Genomic DNA, 15,508 nt, shown 5'->3' with positions numbered 1-15,508 from the left:
CCTAAGGTCGAACCATTGTAAGTCAGGGACTGTGTATATATTTACGGTGAATTCAAGGGCGATAAGGGGTGCGATCTGGCAAAAACAGTTATTTTGAGTGTGACAAGCAATATTTAGTGGATTTCTAAAAGCAGAGAGCACCTCAAGTCTTTTTTTTTTTTTTAAGATTTTATTTATTTATTCATGAGAGAGAGAGAGAGAGAGGCAGAGACCCAGGCACGGGGAGGAGAAGCAGGCTCCGTGCAAGGAGCCGGATGCGGGACTTGATCCTGGGAATCCAGCATCGGGCCCAGAGCCAAAGGCGGATGCCCAACTGCCGAGCCACCCAGGGGTCCCGAGCACCTCGACGCTTTCGGGAGTTAATCTTGGTGGGTGTGAGGTTCGGTCAGGGTGCAGGCTGTGGCCGGGGCTCTGCTGGTGAGCTGTGCACCTCGTGTCGTGTCTGGGCCGTGTTGCCCACCGGGCTTCTCTTGTTAATATGGGAAACTGGTTCCTCGGACTCGGTGTCCCAGCCCAGGCCGCCTCAAAGACTTGGGGGGGGGGTCTGCTTGCTGGGGGTGTTCAGCAGGGCCTGGTGGGGCAGCCCTGGGGCCCTGGGAGGCCCGGGGCCCCGTGGGGAGCCTGGGTGCGGGAGGCAGGGGAGGGTGCACACCAGTGGGACGTGGGCCTTTCTTGGGGGGGCGCGGAAGCTGGGAAGGAGAGGCTCGCCGCTGACAGGTAATAACGTGGGGGGAGAGAGGGGAGCCCCTAAGTGCGTCCCCGCTGCCCGTCTGGGAGGTGGCCACTCATCGCCGGGGACCGTGCTTGTAGCTTGTCTCCAGCTCTCCGCGCGGTTTGGTGGCCTCACACGGGATTCCTGGTTGGGAGGCCAGGCCTTGCCCCCCGCCGCCCCCGCAGCCCTCGTCCGTTGCCCTGGCGGTCAGGTGGCGCTTCGTGGGGACCTTGCCGCGACTTTGTCTGGACTGTGACCGAGGAGTGTCCTGCGCGGCTGTGCTTTCTCCTGTCCTGGCCCGTCCTTATTCCCCAGCCCTTCCTCAGGATCCCAGTCCCAGGAGGTGTTCTGTGCTGGTGAGAGCCTTCCAGACCCTTCCAGGCCCCGGCCTGATCTGGACGGGGCCCTCTGCCTGCGTCCCCCTGGCCTTGGGGCCTCTGCGGGATGGTGGCTCCCCTCTCTTCCGTGCGTGCTCTTTCTGGCTTAGTGCTGCTCATTTACTCTCTTCTGTCTGGTTCATTAAATAGGATGCGCTAAGCTGATTTCATAACCATGGGTTGTGTGGCTTGTGTGTTGAAAACACCAAGCTAGGTGACCGCTTACGGTGATGCTCTAGGTTTGCTGCGGTGAGTCCCCGTGCCCTCGCCTTCCATCCCCCTCCTCTCCTCCCCCTCCCTCTTCCTCCTCCCACCCCCCCTCCTCCTCTCCCTCTCCTCTCCTCTTTTCCCCCTCCCTCCTCTTCCTCATCCCCCTTCCCTTTCCTGCTCCTTCCCCCATCCTCTCTCCTCTCCCCCTCCCCTTCCCCATCTCCCTAAAGCTCTTCAGAAAGAACAAGTGGCAGAGCTAAGAATCACAGAGGAAATAAACGGTGGTGTCGCCATCACTGTGTGGACTGAGTATTGCAGGGAGCTGGGGCACGTGCTGGGGCTGCTGTAGGGAAAGGCGCTCCAGGCGGAGGGCTCAGCATGTGCACAGGTGAGGATACTTACTTGGCCCGACAAGTGAGTCCCTTTACTCTTTTTGATAAATTACTAACTGTAGGAAATAAGCATCTCCATCCCCTGCCCTCTTGCTCCTTGGCTAAGGGGCAGGATCGGGCACCATATGGCTGACACAGCACGATCCCAGAATCTCACGAGGACCTCGCTGTCTTGTTTCACAGGAGCCACCAATCACTGCCGCCTGGTGTCTGCTTGTTCTCTGGACCATCTCCTGTGTCCTCGTACTCTGCCTTCGGCTTGCCGGTGTAGCCCTTAAAGCTGAAGTGCTCATACTTACTGACTTTCCCTTAATATGTTGGTCATTTAACAATGCAAATTAAACTCCTATTACTCTGCTTAAAAGGCAAGAGCTGCACATTTCCTAGGGCCGAGCTGGGAGAAGAGGGTAATTTGGAGCAGATAATCGGGTTCCTTATTGCCTCTCTCATGCCAAATAGGAGATCCTCAATGACATTTCTCAGCACCCTCCGTTATTCATTTCAAGGGACATGATCCTTAATGAACTGAAACTTTGTTTTGATGACATGGAGAGAATGAGGCTAATCCACTTAGAGAATAATCCATTTTATCATTTTAATACATCCTATTGTTTTGTAATAAAAAAGAATTATTTTATGATACCTTAAGGGGCTCCTGGGTGGCTCAGTGGGTTAGGCGTCTACTTTCGACTCTGGGATCCTGGGATCAAGTCCTGCACTGGCCCCCCGGCTCAGCAGCAATTCTGCTTCTCTCTCTGACCCTTCCTCCTCTCAGGTGCTCTTCCTCTCTCACTCACTCTGTCTCAAATTAATAAATCTTCAAAAAGAAAAAAATATGCTTAAAGTAATGCACATCTGTTGAAAAAACAAAAACAAATACAAATAAAAGGGGAAAAACTCCTAAATCTGGTGGTAGGTAGGGACAGGTGAAAGATGTCTGTTGTCTAAGTTACTTGATAACAGAGTCCCTCTGCGTTCTGGTAGAGCTGTCCGGATCTGGCTGGGTAGAGCCAGCTCGCTGCAGAGCCCCTGTGTTCACACATCTGCTTCCTTGCTGACTCCAGGAGAGGGGAGGCTTATGGCCAAAGCGCAGAGTGTGGGATGAAAGCAGTGGAGCAAGGCTGGTGAGTGATACAGGTGAGGTCGGGGCTTTGTAGACCTGTCAAGGGCCCCTGGAGATAGAGTCTTTTCCTCAGGGTGTTGATTTCAGATTTATATTTTGATTCCCTGGCCTCGTCCTGGAGGAGGGTGAGAGCAGAGGCAGGGACATCAGCTAGGAGCTGGGCAGGTCATCCAGGTGAGGGATGGAGGGAGCATCCAGAAAGTGGACTCAGCTCTAAAGTATCTGCACCTGGCCCCAGCAGGCTGGCTTCCTGGCACATGTGTAACAGGGAGATTCAGTTGCAAAGATCAAGGACAGCTCAAGTTGGATTTTTTTCTTTCTTGATGAAAATCCTAATTCCCAGGGCTCATAAAAAGCCCCCTGTTTGTCCGGCGAAGGGCTGCCACACTAGGAAATACACAGCCTGTCCCCTGGTCGTGTTACAAAAATGCAGATTGGTGCTGCATGCTGCAAGAATTCCAATCAGATTGGTTCCTTTGTATAGTCATCAGTGGATTCTTTTGTACACTTCTGGGCAAAGGATTCCTTTCCATTTTTAGTGGTGTATTTTCAGTGTTTTTCTCGAGGAGAAGGACTGGCTTCCTTGTGTAATTCATCCAGTCCCCACCACCCCCTGCAGCAAAGTTCGGCTCTTGAATGGTTGAATGGATCCATTGTGCCACCCTCTGCCACCCGCAGGTCTCTGCCAGAGATAAAACAGGTGAAATTGCCTTTGCTCTGAGTCACTGCTGCTTTTTCTCGGTTGCTGGAGGCCTGTGGGGGAAGCATTCAGGACTTCACCTTGCTATAGATGACTGTCACACTGGTGATAACCGATGCTGTCTTCAGAATCCTGGGGAGGAGAGTGGGCTTTGTGGGCAGATAGACCTGGCTGTGAGGCCCCGCTGCCCCACAAGTTCCTTAGGCTCGTCTCTCTCCCCTGGGCCTCTGTTTTCTCCTGCGTGAGAGGAGGACACTCACTGTCTTGGCACAAGTGGCCGATGCCTAGGCTAGTGCTCATCAGCGGATGAGGGGGTTCTCTTCTTTCCTGCTAGTCATCTGGGTCTTCACCTTACAGGACATGCGGTGGTGAATTTTAAAAGCTGCTTTGATTGTCTCCCACCCATGAGGCTGTGAATTATTCAGAAAACAATGTGAATTATTCAGGTTAGAGAAAAATGGGAGCTCTTGCACGGTGTTATTATCACTGAGAGGCAAGTAGGGTTTGTTGGGCTGTGGCGAAATAATCTCAAGTTACAGCATAAAGTAAGATTCCTCTAATCCATCAGGGGTGGGGTTGGAAATGAGACAAAACATTGCTCCTTTCTTTGAACATCCAGCTACAGAGTGCCCTTATTTTGAACACTGAAGTGCTAGATCACTTCGTTCGGTGATGGTTTACTCTGGTCTCGTCATTCCTACTCCCGAGTATGAAAGCTGGTCCCTATTTCCTATACAAATAATCATAATTCATATGAAGTTCTACTTTTCCCCCAGACACTATAGTGTAATGTGTGTCGTGACTAGTATTAGGATTACATATATGTGCGTTTGTGTGTGTACATGTCCTTTAGATTGAATGTAGCTAGTAGGGGTATTGGAAAATTTCCCTAAATTCCTAAATTGAATCCTGGAGCCTGCTCCTGTGGTTTGTGAACCTGGCTCGGTGCTCGCATTCCCAGCCGCTGTCTGATGAGACTCACAGGGCTGTGGAAACAGTGCTGGACCATCCTGTGAGGACAAGAATGAGGTTGTGGTCATGGCAAATTCCAGATGCACGTAGTGCAGGCAGGCACAGGTTTTGTCACTCTTTCCCCTGCAAAATTTTGTTTTTATTTCTATTTTTTACGTATTTATTTGCGAGAAAGAGAGCTTGCACATGAGCGGGTGTGTGGGGGGGGTAGGGTCAGAGGGAGAAGCAGACACCCCACCAAGCAAGCGGGGAGCCAGATGTGGGGCTCTGTCCCAGGACGCTGGGATCACGACCCGAGTGGAATGCAGACACTTAACCAACTGAGCCATCCAGGTGCTGCCCCCCCTGCAAAATTTCTAACTGAATTTGAATCACTCACTTTTAAATTCTGATTCTGACTTCACATCTGCAATTTCCTTCAGTTCTCAAAAGGAGTACCCTGTGTCTTCCTACTGGGGCATAGAGGAGCGGCATGTGGTAGCCTGGTATCTGGGCGATCACATGCTGTAACCCTCTGGTAGTTTCCGCGTGGCAGGATTTTAAACTCCAGCTGTATAAAAGGAGTTTTGGGAATCTCACTTGCACTCTATTCTGTTTTGTAGAAACAACTGCATTTGATAAATTTCTCATTACTGGCATAACCAAGCCTGTTTGTTCAGGACAAGATCTTTGCACTTAGCATTTTAATGCCAGGTATTTAAGGAACGTTGAGGCTCAGATAATGAAGAGCCTTGAAATGAGAATTTAATTTTACATCTTTTGTGCAACAGCAGAGAGAGTTTGAAAATGACAAACCTTGTCTTTTGTTATTCTAATAGTTTTAACTCTTTTTTAAATTTTTATTTATTCATGAGACACACAGAGAGGGGCAGAGACACAGGCAGAGGGAGAAGCAGGCTCCCTGCAGGGAGCCTGACTTGGGACTCGATCCCAGGTCTCATGGATCATGCCCTGGGCTGAAGGCGGTGCTAAACCGCTGAGCCACCCTGGCTGCCTCAGTTTTAACTCTTTTTAAGAGGAACCTTTATCTCGGGTGTTTGATTATCAAGCCACCAATATTTGGATTCAGGCAGAGTCTTTAGAAGCCAAGATTGGGAGAGGGGAGATGAGGCTTCAGGGTTGGATCGGCATTGAAAACCACCCCGTTGATGGAGAGAAGGCAGGAGGCACAGGGGGTTCCTGGTTAGAGGTCGGGAGGCCTGGCTCCCAGTTCTGACTTGGAAGTGACCTGTGCTGGTCGTGGCGGCTACTAATTGTCCTACTCTCTTTGTAAGTGGCATCCCAGCGCTCCCAGGTAGAGGATTATATCCCCGTTTGCTGATAGGGAAACTGAGGCTTAATACCATGCCTAGGGCTACAGAACTGAAAAATACGTCTCCACTGTTGATTTCACGTGTAACACTTGACTCAGCCTTGTTTGACAGATCTCAGTTGCCTTGATCTTGCAAAAAGGGTTTGGGGACACATCACTGATGGTAACTCCTGAACTGGACAGTTCTAAGTATTCTCAAAAAGGCAATTTCTTAACTTCCATACTTCCTCCTTTTCTGCAGTGATGACAGCAGGCTCTGGAAGACTAAAGGTCTCTCTTCTTACAGACCCAGTGCCGGTAATGACTCGGTGCTGTTCCAGGATCAGAAGTAAGCTAAGAGGAGAGCGCCCAGCAGGATATTTATGTTCTCTGAGCTCCAGTGAACTGTGCTGGCCTGTGTTCTGCATCCAGGTCCGCAGGGAGGCGGTGGATGGGCTGGTGAAGGGAGGCAATAGGAAGTAGTTGATCCCTCCTGCTGGCAGGGTGGTTCGACACCGTGGTCGGCTCTGCGACGGGCCAGCCTGGGTTTCCGCAGCCGTCGGAGGAAGGGAAAAGGGAGGGATGGGGGGCCAGCTCAGGGTTCTGCAGGTGCTGGTCCAGAACCACGAGGCCCTGTTATCTCACACGTAGGGAAGGAGAGGGTTAATGAATACATAAAATGGGCAGGCCTTTCCTCTGCGGTCTGACGCGGAGTATCTCAAATACCACTCTAGGTGTTAAGTCATAGCTTTCTGCTGAAAAATAGCTGGTGCTTCGGTTAGTCTTTGTTGTTACTGTGATGGCATTTAGGAACACTTTTGGTTTTGTCCTCTCTGTCCAGAACAGACTGTTCTATCCCAAATACGGCTGAAGGACCATGGTTATATACAGAGAGCAGGGTGTCTCTTATTTTCCAGGCTAGTCCTAGGGCCACCTTACTGATGAAGCATTATGGAGAGGAAGGTTTACTTTTCTACTTTATTTTAAAATTATTTACTAAATTTTCTGACTCTGAAAGTAAATACTAGGAGAAAAAAAAAACCATAGAAAAAGAAGAGATAAAAATGAGCCACCAATCTCAGTAGACGGAAGTATGAGCAGCTAGTTGATCTTCCAGCATATATGAACCCCATTCTCTGCAGGCAGGCAGACCTGCTTGTGAGACGTCTAACCCGAGAGCAGAATGGGGCCTCTCTTTCCAGGTGTGTGTCCCAGGTGCCTGGAGGAGCCCCTGGTGCGAGGTTAGGACCTGGGAGTGTCCCCTACTGAGCAGCTAAGTGATTGTGTGCTCGGTAGTGTCAGGCTCCAACGGAAAAGAACTGCTCACACAGGTGTGGAGGATGAACAGAAAGGGGGTCACCCTGGTTATCCGAGATAACCCAGAAATGGTATCTGTAGGAAACAGGTGCCACCCGCGGGGCTGTGGGAACGAGGGAAGAGCTGGGGTGATCTGAACCACAGACAGGGCTGGGAGGAGGCCCAGCAGGGAAGGGTGCTGAGCCACTGGGGGACAGAGGGCATGTGCTCCAGCCTCTGGGGGCGGGCGGGCTCAAGGTCAGTGCTGGGTGGAGTTGGAGTCACTGCTGATGGCAGGAGACAGGGACAGTGGGGAGGCAGGAGGGACAGACAGGAGGACACAGCCTCTGGGCCCTGACTGGGAGCCACCTGGAAAGAGCATCAGGAAGTGCAGTATGTGGGGTCCTAAGCCAGGTGTCAAAGAGCAGAGAAGGGACAGTGGCTTTGGAGTGGAGAAGACTGTCAGTAGCCAGCACTGTCATTTTAAAGAATTAAATCTGAAAAAAAAAAAAAAAAAGAATTAAATCTGGAATCGACTTCTGTTCTAATGTCACCTTCTATTTTTACTGTGAATTATATATATGTCAAGGGCATTTTCCGGTACCAACAGATAGGACATCTACTTTATCTTTTCTGTCGTACAGATTCTGGGGTCAAATTCCAGCTGAACTACTCATTATGGCCTGACCGACCAGTCTGTTACGACTTAGGCAACATTTTCCTTATTTGTAAAGTTCACCAAGTTGTGAGTATTAAATAAAATTAAGTCCAAGTGTTAGCAGTGAACCCTGGCTGGCATAACAATGCTAACAGTAGTCATGATAATTATGAGTCTAATGGGTTTAACCAGTCCCAGTAGATGATGTCTAGTGAATTGTTTGGTTTTTCCCCTTAATGAATATTCTTGTAAATGCATCTTGGCCCATTTGTCTGTGTAGCTCTGTCAGGTGGATTTTTCCAAATGGACTGTTTACATGAGGCTCTTTGCTACTTAAGGCTTTCATATGTTTTTGCCAAATTGTCTTCTAGAAATACCATATCAATTTTCTGTCTTCTAACAGAGTGCCTGTCCCCTCTCCGAGATTTTCATCAGCCTGGGTATTGTTGCTCTTTCTTGCTCTTTGTCAGTTTGCTGAGCTGAAAACCTATACTCTTGTTTTTTATTTGCATCCCTTTGATTATTAGTGATTTTGAAAGCATTTTTCACTGACTCCTGTGGAAGCAGTTGTGCTTTGTGTCCAAGCTCTGGGAGCCTGGACTGCTCACTGGCTCAATTGTCAAGAGCGGTTTTCTCAAAATCTCTATTTCATAGGGTGGAGACGGTAGTAGCAGTGCCCATCTCGCAGAGCCATAGGACTGCAAGACGCAATGTAGAAAAATGCTGACTCTGTGTCAGACTTTTGGAGTGAACCTTTAATTAACCCTGGAATTAACTTCACCTCCTCTTATTTGGTTGCTCTCTTGACCCTCAGAAAAGGGAACTGGGGACACCTGAAATTTGGGGGGTGGTGGTGGTGCTGGGGTGGTGGTTGCAGAGCTGGGCGGTTCTGAGCCCTAGTGAAGACCAGCACAGCTGTGGGTGGTTGAGGCCGAATGTGAGCCCAGGTCTGGGGCTCAGAGGCTATTAGGTAACCGAGAGGGCCCCACCGCGGTGGGCCCTGACATCATTTAAGATCATGCAGGATTTGGACCAGTGAGGAAGATGGTGACCCAGGCTCCAGTGTCCCCTTTGAAGAAGGGATAGGATACAGGGGTGTTGAGTGATGGGCCAGGTGGTCTGTGGATAGTATGGCAGGAAGCCTCTTACTGACCAGTGGAGGAGCAGGGGTTCGGAGGCTGCTGTGGAGTCGGGCTTGGCCATCAGCCCTGGCCCTGGGAAGTGTTGGGACAACCGTGGGCCTCCCCGTGGCCTGTGTTCCATGCAGAGTCCAGCTTCACGTGTGGCAAGTGTGGGAGCGCTTGGGGGAAGGATGAAGGAGAAGGGGTCCTCGTGGGTTGGGTGAGAGGGGAGGGGCGGCGGTGTGTGTTGGTGCAGTGGCTCGGGCCCCCACTTCCTGCGAGTCCGTACCAGGAGATCTCAGCAGAGATAGCACCTCCCCGCAGCAATCAGAGATGTCTCAACCCGTGGACCAATTCCCCTTTTACAGCCGAGTCGCCCCCCCGGTTGAGCAGCACTGTTGTAGAAAGATCGGCGTTTCTACTTAGCCTCTGCCTCTCGCACCCCGTGATCTGGGACCAGTTACAGCCTTCCCTGAGCTTCAGCGCTCCTGTCTGTGAGTTATCACGGCGGTCATTATTTATACCACGGCTCTGAAGGCTCATTTTTGCATCAACAGCGTTGTTAAAATGGCTCATTTTTCCCCTAAATTCAGAGGTATTAAGTCACATTGTAATGTGAATACAGTGAGGGGGGAGATGGGCCACTATTTCCAGTGGGCATTTGCTGATTGTATAGCGCAGGCTTGGTTCTTCCTGCCTGTTGTCCAGTTTTTTTGTTGGTCATTTCTCACTTGGGGTTTTGAATGTCCTCTTACTGCATGTGGCCTCCCTTTGTTACCCCTTGTCTTCTCCGCCAGCGCATCCCATCCTATCCTGCCAGCCCCCACCCCGCCTGCGGGGTCTGCTCCTGACCCTGGTGATGTCTGTGCCCTGCAGAAGGGGCCAAGCTGACAGTGGGGCTCAGCTGTCAAGGCGTGTGCCTTGGACCTGAGGCGCTCTCCCCTTGGCCTCCTGGAATCACCTGTCTGTTTGATGTTACATCTTACACGTGTTGTCTTGCTTAACTAATCTGTCACTTGAGTCTTGTTTTCTCTTCCCAACCCTATTAGTCTGCTCAGGCTCAGAACAAAGTACCCCTGGCTGGGGGGGTGTAAGTACCAGAAATTTATTTCTGGAAGTTCTTGACCAAGGTGCCAGTGGGATTGATTCTTTGAGTCCTCTCTCCTTGGCCTGTAGATGCCTGTGTGCTCCGTCTGTCCGCAGGTGGTCTTCTCTGTGTGCGTCCACGTGGCCTCTCCTTGTGTGGGATTCCAGCCACACAAGCGACCTCCTTTTAACTTAATCACCTTTCTCAAGGCCTATTCTCAAAATACAGCCACATTCTCAGGTACAGGGAGTTGGGGCTTCAACATATGAATTTGGGGGAGAGGTAGAGGTTGTCATACAGGTCAGCCGTGACACTAAATTGTATGCTTTTTGTGGGAAGAGGCCAGTGTACAGTGGATCATTAAATTTTTCTTGGAAGAAAGGTGAACTTTTGTTTTGTTTTGTTTTTGTTTTTGTATTTTAAGATTTTGTTATTTGATTTTGCTTCTAAGAGGTTGGTAAGAACTTCAGCGCCCCTTCACCAAGTGATACTTATTAATAGTCTCGCACATACAAGGAACCTCATGTGTTCATCTCGAGTGGGACAAGGCAGATTGTTTCTGAGAAACCTCCAGCCGGTTGTGTGATTGCACAACCTGGAAGTAGCAGAGGAGGAAGCTTTTGCAGAGGGAAAAGCTGACCATTGAAAGCATTACTCCCAAGAAAGGGTCACCGTTTACAGAAGGCGGAGGCGCACCAACAGCTGATGTCACCTGCCCGGAGTGCAGGCTCCGGCTCCCGAAGAGGTAGCCTTGCAGGGCTCGGAGGATCTCGGGTGGCCAAGTGGTAAGTCCTGGAGGCACCTGCTATGTGACCGGAGATGGGCAAGAGTGCAGGGTTTGGAGAGGAGCAAACCAGAGGCAGGCCTTCCTGGGGGGCGAGTCGAGGTGCCGTCCGTCCACCTGTCACCTGGCAGTGGAAGGTGCCCCTCCGTGGCAGCCGAGCCTTCTGCATACTCTTCAGAACTGCCGCTGCCCTCGGGTGTGCCAGCTTCACCACCTGTAATGTTGAGCGTATTTGCAGTCTCCTAAATGAGACGTCTCGCGTGTAGGGGATGAATGCCACCTGGTAAGACCTGCCTCGGTCGGGGAGGTGGCTTTGCCTTCCCGGGACACTTTAATAAAATTGGAAATTCTTCTATGGTCATAGCAGTGTTAGGTGACCTCAAGGTTCCTGAGCTGGTAATTCATCTCCAACATACTTGACCTAGTTTACTGCTTTCTGGAAGGATTTTGTTCAGGCCTCAGGATTGGGAACTTTTTTTTAGGAACCAGTCTAAATGAGCCTGATTGGTTTTCTTAAATGGAGATGTTGCTTGGGGGGGGGGGGTGAGGTGGGGAGAGAATTTAAGAAAATGAGTGGATTTAAAATGTACGCACACTGCAGAAGTTGAGAATTTTTCTTGAAGGAGGAAGAAATGGGCACCTGTGAATGTTTCTCTTAAATTATTTGAGAATTGAAGCTTTCCTGGGGATGGGAGTTTCTGTGCTTTTTGTCTGAGTAAGGCTCTTCCCAGTACTGAATATTGAATTGTTATTTTATTTTTTTTGGAAGAAAGATAGATTTTAAGTTTTAAATGTTTCCTTATTTGTTAAAAGATTTTCGTGAAGAATTAAATGTAAATGGCTGAGTGTGGGGTGGTGCATTTTCGTTCTGCAGTGGGACACGTCTGCTTATCTGCTGTTTATTACCCTGCTGGCCTGCGCCATCCACCTCTGTGTGGGGAAATTCTAACTACTGGTTTGAAACCTTTGTTTCTAGTGCTTAAATGGAGGAGAAAATGCAAAGCACCAATTATTTGGCCTGACAAAATGCATTTTAGATCAGAGATAGCTAGATTGCTTTGAGCATTTGCTTAGGGGTAGAGGGAGAAAAGAGCTCCCCCCAACCCAAGGGTACAGGCATTCATCTCCAGGTGACTGGTCCCTCTGAGCAGGCCGGCCCTGCTGCTGGCGGCTGCACGGTGGTGGGGGCTGGCGAGCATCAAGGCCAAGGCACTATTTTCCATGCGGGAGAGGCCTTAGCTCATCGGGGGTGGATGACCTTAGTTCATCAGGGCCAGCGTGACCCCCTACCCCTTGCCTCCCCTGCCTTAGGTGAGTTAGTGTAAATCCCAGACTCCCAGCTACAAGGGGACTTTGAACTTTGACTCTTAGGGAATTCAGGCCACACCTCAACCAGGCAGAGAGAGATTAGAATCTAAACCCACTTTTTAAAAACCCTACCAGGGGTTTCATAACTTCCTAGGGTGTCATTTTCTGCTGCCCAAATGTGATTTTTGGAGTCCCTCCTTTGCCAAATGTGCATTCCTCACATGCTCGCCTAAAACGATCGTAAATCCGATGCCACCTCTGCATACAGACCACCGGCTCGGAGAGGGGGCTGCTGCAGACTTGCCCTCCCTGTGTCTGCTCGGCCCGTTCACCTTTTCTCCTCCTGTTTCTTTCTTCTCTGGGGTTTGTCCCAGCTCCAGTCCTCTTACTCCTGTTTCGATGATCCCTATGTCACGGTTTGCTTCAGGTCAGGGATGAACTATATAGTAATTCAGAATTCAAATTTCTGCTGCATAGCAGGTTTTCCAGGAATGGTTGCTAAATACGAAGGCCCAGTGAAAATACAGAACTCACCACAGCTTGGTAGCTTACAGGATGGCTTCGAAGGGTGAGTCTGTAGACTGGATTGGCCTCACTGGACTACTGTGTGGGTACATGCACATAGAGAGAGGGGCAGCCTGGACAAGGCTTACTGGTATTTTAGTACTGATGGACACCTTGGGTCAGGTGTTATTAGTAATTCAACTGAGTGGTATGAGAGCGCAAAGAGGAGGTTATGTGAGGTGAGTCTGTGCAAGGGAGAGCCCAGGCAGGATTGGGGCGACCAGGATGCCCAAGTGTTCGTGGCTGGGCCCACGGGGAGAATGAGATCACAGCTGTATCACTGCTGGGGGAGGGGGTGTGTGAATATACTGCTCACTCACTTTTGATGGCATTGAGCAATCTATTCCGTGGGATAGAAAAATGTCATTGGTGTGATTCGGTAAATATTGGGTGACACAAGAAGCTGTTGGGGCATAAAGTGGTTCTACTTCCTCATAAAAACCATTTCATTTCTAATTTTGAAAGTATAATAAATGCTCTTCAGAAGAATAAAGGTTAAGTGAAACAACAGTTCAGGTGTGATAGAAAATGAGACCCAACATGGAAGCCTTCTCTGTTCTCACCCCGTAGAGGAACTATTGGTAATGTTTGGTAGGTGTGTTTTCCCAGAGGGATTCATGATAACAGTTATGGGGTAGGGGTGGGGGGGCTGCACGTGGTTGGGCATCTGATTCTTGCTTTTGGCTCAGGTCATGATCTCGGCTGTGGGATGGAGCCCTGTGTCAGGCTCCACACTCAGTGGGGGTCTGCTTGAGATTCTCTTCTCCTCCCCCTCTACTACCACCCCCACCCCCAACTCTTAAACTCTGCCAGGCCTTGTCACAGAGGAATGAGGAACATGGGATCTGTTTGGCTTTTGGCATACCACCCCAGTCATTCTTGCCAACACTGCTGGCTCAGAGATGGACTGATTCAGGGCTGGGTTGCCGGAGGAAGAGGGTTAGGGTTGATACAGATCTGGGAGTCCTTGGCATTTAGAAATTTTGTTAGCTCTCCACACACATTTCCTTGGGTAGAGGGGACTGAGCTCGTTCCTGCCGATAAGTCCAAAGCAGCCAATTGCAAATGGGAACTCTTCGAAACTAGTGCAAATTACCCATTTTTACTCCATGGTATTTCCTTGTTTTTTTAAATAGGATATTGCTCCTCGGGCAGCTCAGGTGGCTCAGCGGTTTAGTGCTGCCTTCATCCCAGGGCGTGACCCTGGAGACCTGGGATCGAGTCCTGCATCGGGCTCCCTGCATGGAGCCTGCTTCTCCCTCTGCCTGTGTCTCTGCCTCTCTCTCTCTCTCTCTCTCTCTCTCTCTGTGTCTCTTATGGACAAATAAATAAAATCTAAAAAAAAAAATAGGACATTGCTTCTCAAAGTTTATTGTGTTTCCAAATCACCTGGAAGCCTGTAAACATACACCATTGGACTTCAGCCCAGAGGTACTGATTCTGGAGCTCTGGGTGGAGCCTGACCACCGAGTTACCAGGTGATGGCGGTGCTGGTAGTCAGGGGTCCACACTTTGAGAACCACTGTCCTACTCATTGAGACTTCCAGAAAAATCAATAATCCAAGAAGATGCTCCCTGCCGGTCCTGTAGCTTTTTAGTACACCATCCTACATAGAATCGTGCAGGGAGCTAGTAGCACTTGTCCATCATGGCAAATACACAGATTGTACAGCTGGTATTAATGTTCTTTGATTGTGAACAGCACTTGGAGGGTGGCTCATGTTCTTCATCCTCAGGGTTTCGGGAGAAAGGAGGCTCAATGAGCATGCAGGGCTGTGGAAGGGGCCTGGCTCAACCGCTCTGGAGGGTGGAATGGTTTTACATAAGAAGCTTTATCATCCTGTGGGTGAATCGGTATCTATCTTCCCACAGTTTCTCCTTTGATAATTAAAAAGACCACCCTCATACATGTAACAGGCCCTTTATAGATGGACCTGAGGAACAGCAGAGGTACAGAGTGTGTCCCAGGGCTTGTAATTGTAAAGATTTAAATTAGAAGTGGGAAGAGGTTGACATTGGTGCTTGTTGGAAGGTGCTTGTTGGAAGATTCAAAGGCAAAGTCAACAGTCTAAACGCAAGTACAAAGTGCTTGGCATTAAAATTAAACATTAATTTCAAACAACAGGAAAAAAAACCCCCAGCATTCAACAGAGGTAGATTGACAAAAGAATGGAATACAAATATTCCATAGAAAAATCCTTAATGAAATGGACATATGATGTGGACCTTTAAAAAAAAAAAAGCCATAAATCCAAGGAAAGTTCCCTATGGTGAAAACCATACACATTCAGGCCTTGCTTTGCACAATCCTGTGTTAGATAAACTTGGGTACATTCAGGGCTCCATGGACCCCTCTGCTGCTGTCGCGAGTAGAGTGCTTTCAGAGTGAGCGAACCACGGGGTGAGAAGGGAGCTGCAGGATGGTGTGCGGGAACCACAAGGGGTGGAGTGACAGTCACAGCTCCCTTGCACACCTGCTGAGTCCCAACCGCCACCTGGAACTGGGAAGCCACCGAGCTGCCCAGATGCTCGGAAGCTGCTGCCAGGGCAGGATCGGCTAAGCCCACGCGTATCCACAGTAGGCAGTGGCTCATCAGACAGTTTTGGACGCTGTTTGGATGTGGGACAAGTGTGTGCCAGCACTTTTGAAGGGACTGTTTCCTTTTGGACTTTGTTCCCTCCCAGGAGAAACCCATATTAGGACGATTCAAAAATAATCAAACTTCATAAAATATTTAAAAAACCATCTCAGATGGTCTCACGTAGAACTGGCGCACCAACACAGCCTAGCATCCTAGGCTGTGTTAAACCTAGGCCTAGCATCACTGTTATTTAAAAAGGAATACCTTAACATTCCTGTTTACCTTTTCCTCCAAAAGCATTCTGTTGGGAGGCACGTGGGTGGCTCAGTGG

At 49.6% G+C, this 15,508-nt stretch overlaps 1 protein-coding gene and 1 long non-coding RNA gene across 9 annotated transcripts in view; both read left to right on the top strand.

The window, feature by feature from the left end:
* Positions 1 to 15,508, top strand: part of NEDD4L (NEDD4 like E3 ubiquitin protein ligase) — a 338,650-nt gene that overhangs the window by 76,636 nt on the left and 246,506 nt on the right. The gene's annotated exons all lie outside the window — the stretch shown is intronic.
* On the top strand, positions 10,163 to 13,909 carry LOC144310614 (uncharacterized). Its single transcript, XR_013376277.1, has 4 exons — positions 10,163 to 10,724; positions 12,509 to 12,599; positions 13,061 to 13,186; positions 13,732 to 13,909. It is a non-coding gene; the product is annotated as an uncharacterized LOC144310614 (long non-coding RNA).

Source organism: Canis aureus, chromosome 1 (genome assembly GCF_053574225.1).
Source record: "Canis aureus isolate CA01 chromosome 1, VMU_Caureus_v.1.0, whole genome shotgun sequence".
In the NCBI taxonomy this organism is placed as follows: domain Eukaryota; kingdom Metazoa; phylum Chordata; class Mammalia; order Carnivora; family Canidae; genus Canis; species Canis aureus.
This window is presented reverse-complemented; position numbering and strand designations above follow the sequence as displayed.